The sequence below is a fragment of the Microtus pennsylvanicus genome, chromosome 3 (assembly GCF_037038515.1).
Source record: "Microtus pennsylvanicus isolate mMicPen1 chromosome 3, mMicPen1.hap1, whole genome shotgun sequence".
NCBI classification, from domain to species: Eukaryota; Metazoa; Chordata; class Mammalia; order Rodentia; family Cricetidae; genus Microtus; species Microtus pennsylvanicus.
In genome coordinates, this window is record NC_134581.1 from 135,537,222 (window position 1) to 135,543,599 (window position 6,378).

Sequence of the window (6,378 nt, forward strand, 5' to 3'; positions counted from 1 at the left end):
ACAAGATCTCTAAAACACTACCCTGTATTAAATATTAGCCTTCTATATGCTATATTTTTTTCTTGTGCCCTTCACTTGTGTTTCTTCCTGCATAATACCTTGTGTCTTGGTTGATTCGGGAAGGATAGAAGGTATTATAATGTGTGATGTCCACTTTACCTAAAATTTTGGACAAGGATATGGAAAAGATTTTGCCTGGGGCCATATTTTGCCTATAGGTAAGACTGCGTATATTTTACAATGATTAGGCTTCTGCCTGGCTGAGACAGGAGAAGGCAAGCTTTCCGGCTTTTTCACTGCTGATAGCCAAGCAAAGTTCCTGCACATAAGTTCATGCAGCTATGGAGTCTCAGCTAAGACGGGAATCTTTATGTACTTATGGAACATTCCATTGAAATGGCTGTCAACACTCAGCAATTTGTCAGATTACATTTTTATTAATATGGGTTCAGAACATTTTTTCTCCATGTAAGCAAGCATCAACTCTAAGTCTCAAAATTCACCTCCTCTTATTCGTAGCAGGTCTTTTACCTTGCAAGTTCCATTCTGTAGCTGATTTAAGAAAAGGATTTGACATTCTGTGTCTGGGTTACCTCACATAGGATGTTTTTTTTTTTCCCCAGTTTCATCCATTTGCCGGCATATTTCATGATATCATTGTTTTTTATAGCTTAATAATACTCCATTGTGTAAATGTAGCACATTTTCTTTATACATTCTTCAGCTGGAGGGCAACTAGGTAGTCTCCAGTTTCTGGATATTACGAATAATGCTGGTATAATCATTGTTTTCTCAAGTGTCCTGTATACTCACTCATAAGTAAATATTAGATGCAAAGGGTAACCAGGCTACTATCCAAAGCTCCAGAGAAGTTAGGTAACAAGGAAAACCCTAAGAGGGCACATGGATCCCCATGGGAAGGAGAATTAGATGAAACTTCCTGAGTAAAGAGCAGGAGATAGGAGATGAGAACATGATAGCATGGGATGGTTGATAGGGGAGAGGGACAGAGTGGGAGAGCAATGAAAGAGAGATATTGAGAGTGAGAGCTACCATGTGTGTAGGAGAAACTTGGTGGTAGCAAATTTCCCAAAAATCTACTAGGTTGCCGTGTTGCAACGTTTATGCAGGGCGGAATGACTTGGTCCTGCCCAGACTTAATGTGCCAGACTTTGTTAACTTTCCATGGGAGCCTTTACGGGTTGGGAGGAGTGGATGGAGGTGTACTGGGGGTGGGGGGAACTGTGGATAGAATGAAAAATGAAATTAAAAAATAATTTAAAAAAGGAAATAAAATGATTTGATTTTCAGACTTTCTGTGTTCTAGCTTCTTTCTCTTACGGTGATGATTTGAGATAACAACTTTCAAGCTGTTAATTGTCTGCTTTTATTTACTTGCAAATATGTCTAGGCTCCTAGCATTGGTAAGAAATCAAAATGTTAGCATCAACTAATTGCTTTGTTTGAGGGTGTAAATATGTGCACAACTTCACTCAACGAAGGATAAAAGTTGAATTATTTTTTGAGGGTTTATCGATTGTTCCCTTGAACAATCCACTGTGTTTGTTGTGAAATGCAGAGCAGAAGGCATGGTTGCTGACATTAGATGTGAACTTGTTCTGGCACTTGTGCTATGCAAGTGTATCCATTATGTAAAAACTGTGCTATCAGATGAGGCATCAAAAAGTGTGCAGGGTGATCCTTCCACAGAACAGAATTAGAAAAAAAATATGTCTGTCATGTTTCCTGAGCTAAATTTATCAGTAATAATAAACTTCTGGTATAGGATGCTAAAGAAAATTAGAGCCAACACTTGACTGCCTACCACCCAGTGAGTGTCCTAAGTCATAAAGCTAGTCAGGAAAGAATAGAGTAGTCTTGATCAGCAATCCACCTGGTTCTCATTAGGTTTGATCATTGAAACTAAGAAAATGGCACAATTGCATGACTGCTACACCTCACTCAGAAAACTCTATCTGTTGTGAAAAGTTCAGAAAATACAGTCTGGCGAAGTGTGGCAGCTATTTCAACAGGAGTCTCCTTCATCTGAGGTAATAAGAAAGATGGAATTGCCTCATGAGTTGTAAACTTCCTTAAGGCATCTCTTTAATATTGTAGAGTATTGACTACATGGAACAACCCCTAACCCAAGTTACAGGGTTATCTTATTGAGTTTGGCACAGATTTATTATTCACTTGGATGAGGTATCTTATTATATTTATCTGTTGTGATAACATGCTAAACAAAATCAACTAGGGGAGGAAATAGTTTATCTTTTTTATTTGTTTGTTTTTGTTTTCTTTAATTGAAAGTATATTCTTTGCTAATGCACTATGTCCTGATTATAGTTTCTCCTCCCTCTACTTCTCCCAATTTCTCCCCACCTCCCCTCCTTCCAGAAGCCAAGATGAGAATCTGGAGGCAGGAATTGAAGCAGAGGTTCTGAGAAATCTTACTGGCTTGTTCAGTCTGCCAAAGTGCACAGGATTTTTCCACATCAATTATTAATCAAGGAAATGCCCCACAGACCAATCAGACGGAGACAATTTCTCAATTAGGGGTCTCATTCCAGGTGGCTCTAGTCTGTGTCAAAGTGATAAAACTAACGAGCACATCATCACATTTTAAAATCAACTAGCTCTCTTTACATTAGAAATAACACATGTCTTCTGATAAAATAACCCAAGGGAATTTACGTGCAACAATAAAATGATTTCAGGATTTCCTAAAGAATATGTTTAGTGGTACACACCTCTGATCTTGTTCCCTACATGCTAGGCAGGTAGACAACATGACACTGGATGCAGAATGAGGCCCCAAAACAAGACATACATACAGACAGAAAGACAGATAGATAGGTAAAGGATGGATAGATAGACAGAGAGACAGACAGACAGAAAAATAATAATGTACCTGCATAATCATGAAGGACAATTTCAAATGGAAGGATAACAGAACTTACCTTTAGATGTCCATGTATACTTAAAATGACAATCTTCAAATTAACAGAAATAAAGTTAAAATATTTTGTTATATATACAAAGGATACTTTGTTCTTTTTAATAAATTTTCAAAAAATTTAAACCAGTAATTAGTATATAAATGCACACCCATTGGTGTTTATTTTTATTTATAGTCCCAGCTCTGAGCTATTTACTTACAAATTTGTCTTACTACCTATTTGCCTTCTATCTTTCCTGTTTTCTATCTGTATATCCCTATTATCTATCCTCTATCTAGACATATATCTGCTTCATCATCATCATCTCAATTATCATCATCATCTATCTATTTGTCATTTATCAATCTGTCTACATGGTCTTCTATTTCTATTGCTGCCTGTTCATAGCTTAGCTGATGAGCAACTTCAGGTTGATGTCTGTAAATCAGGATAACGGGATTTCAAATGACTCTTTCTTGGCTATCTGTGACTTCTTTTTCAAAGAATCACAAATGTGACTAACAACCTTCATTGTGCATCCACTTTCCCATTTACTTGTTATCTGTCTAAACATAAAGCAGAATTGTTAGTCTCCCCCCTTCATAGCATCAATATTTACAAATGAATCTTGAACACAGTTTATGAAGTCTCTTTTGCTTTACAGAGTTTCCAAATAGATTACAATATACAAGATAAACAAACTCTAATTGTTTTATCCAGTCCTTTCAAGTCAGCAAGAAACACATCAAGAATATATTTGTTATATTGTCATACTTTTGCTCCATCCTAAGGTTCCTCACCTTCTGGTGGTGGGGTGTGTGTGTGTGTGTGTGTGTGTGTGTGTAGATAGAGGGAGAGAGAGAGAGGGAGAGAGAGAAGGAGAGAGAAAGAGAAAGAGAGAAAGAGAAGGATAGAGAAAGAGAGAGAGAAAGAGAGAGAGAGAGAGAGAGAGAGAGAGAGAGAGAGAGAGAGAGAGAGAGAGAGAGAGAGAGTTTACCGGTATCTTTGTGTGTTATTTTTCAATCTCATTCTTGAGATGAGTATTCAATTCTTACTGGAAAGTACTGAGCGTTTTCAAAAATGCCTACAGCTATGTATTTTCCATCCGAATACATACTCCACAGTTTCATCACACTGAGATACTCACATTTGCTTTGCAGCTCTGAATTCTATCATCCATCATTTGGCAAACATTGGTCTATCATTGTATCCCTGTAGTTTTGACATTTTGTTAAAAGCGGCAACAACATTTATTTCTAGATAAATGTTAGGTTCATTTGTATGCTGTTGCAGTTCTCATCTCTCTCACAATTCAGGAAAGGACTTACAGAGTTTGATATTGATCAGAAAAATCTCACTCCTACTCACTAAGAGGTATCCAATACCTCAGGTCAGATGTGAAAGCTGAAGGATTGGAAGGATAGCTCTCTGACTCTGTCCTCTGGATATGATATAACTTTTGCACACAAGAACTGAAAGCAGCTATGGTTCTTTGCTCAATCCCTGTAAAAATCAAGCTAATTAAGCAAGGTGGGCTGAGAGATTTCTGAGGCCCCTACCTAGTAGAGGAACTAAGTATTTGTGACTTTTATCACTATTCCTGTATAACAAACCATTATAAATTTGATAGAGCATACTTGACTGCATAAGTCAGTTTGAGATGTGGACTTTTTAGCAACAGTAATTCTTTCAGTCCCCAATCATGAGTGCTATTCCCTTTACCTTATTTGTTTTTGTTCTATTGCTACTAATCTGTTTTGAGATACTTTTTTTGGAGTTTATAAAAACAGCACTGACTTTTTAAAGTATATTTTAAACATTGAAAGCACTATGAGATTTATTAGTTTTAGTATTTTTGTAGATGAGTGGTGTTTACTGTATAAACAAAAATCACTTAATCTGCAGACACTTTTAATTCTTTTCTTCTGATTTGGATGATTTTGTCTTTTTTTTCTAATTATGCTGGTAGGACTCACAACATTGTGTTGAATAGAGATAAAAATATAGGATTGTTAATTTACTGATCATAATAGGGATAATATAGCTTTTGAAAATTAAACATGAAGTGAGATAAAGAATTTTCATGTATTTCCTTTTTATGTGGGAGCACATATACTATTTCTACATCTAAATTTTGAGAATTTTTTAACATGAAAAAATATTGAATTGCTAAATTCTTATTCTGTATATATGGACATCATTGTCACTTTTAGCTATATTTTATCAGTGTCATAATGTTGAATTTTTTTTTCTTCAGGATAAATTTGACATAAATGTGGTATGCATTTTTTTAATATACTGCTTAATTATATTAGCTAATACCTGTTGTAAATAATTTTATCAATGTTTATAAATGAGGGTTTCATTGTGCTATAATTTCTATTCAGGTTTTTCTTTGATATCAATAAACTGATTAATGTTTGCCTAATGAGTTTGGATGTGCTTTTCCTACAGTCTTTGAAACAATGTTTGAAAGATAGATGAAACTATTTTAATTCTATTTTCGCTCTTCTGATCTTAGCTATTTGTTTGTTCAAACACATTTATTATTGCTTCCTCCGTAAAAGCTTCAGTACATTCATGGTTCAATTTCTCCTTATTGTATCTTTCAAGTAATTTTGTCACTTTTCTATTTTCAATTTGGTGGCACATATTTGTTCATGACAGTCTGTTCTGTTTGTATTTTGATGCTTGTGAATTTGCAATATCTCCTCTTTTAGTTACAACGTTGAATTTTTTTCTAATTTTCTTTTCCAAATGATCAACTCAGTACCTTAAGGGTCTACAACTAAAATCAGTTAACTGTGTATTATAGGAGATGGAACTTCAGGTTCCTCTCTTTCCCCTTTGTGGACAGTGGTTCCCATTCTCTTCAAAGTAGACAGTCATAGAGTTGGACACAGTGGCTAAGGCTATGGTTGCCCACACTGTTCACTGGTTGTTCTCAAAGTCTTTGGGATCTCTTGGAATTTTGAAAGATCCTATCTGTTATCTAAAGTTCCCAAAGAGGCACTATTATCTAAGAATTGCTAACAAGTTGATGTCATTGAAATATATGAGCAAGGGGAACACCTATTCTGCCATTGGGCTAATTCTTTGTGACTTCATTGTTATGGAACTGAGAAACTCAAAAGTAAAGACATTTAACAAATGGTCCAATATAACTCATCAAAGCAAATGTTCAGCTAGTAAGCCAATACTTCTTGTACAAAGGATTTGATAAGTACATCACTTCTCTACTGTCAAACATAAGTAACACTCAGCTTTTACTGGGTTTAAATGACAGTGTATATTCATCATCTGAAAGCTTCTGTGCAAGAATTTGATGCCAGCCAGACAGAGAAGTTCTGGCTTTGAGGCAAATTGTCCCAAATTTCACTAAATATTCTGGATCCTTAGTTAAGTGACTTGTGTATTAAAACCTAAACACAAAGAT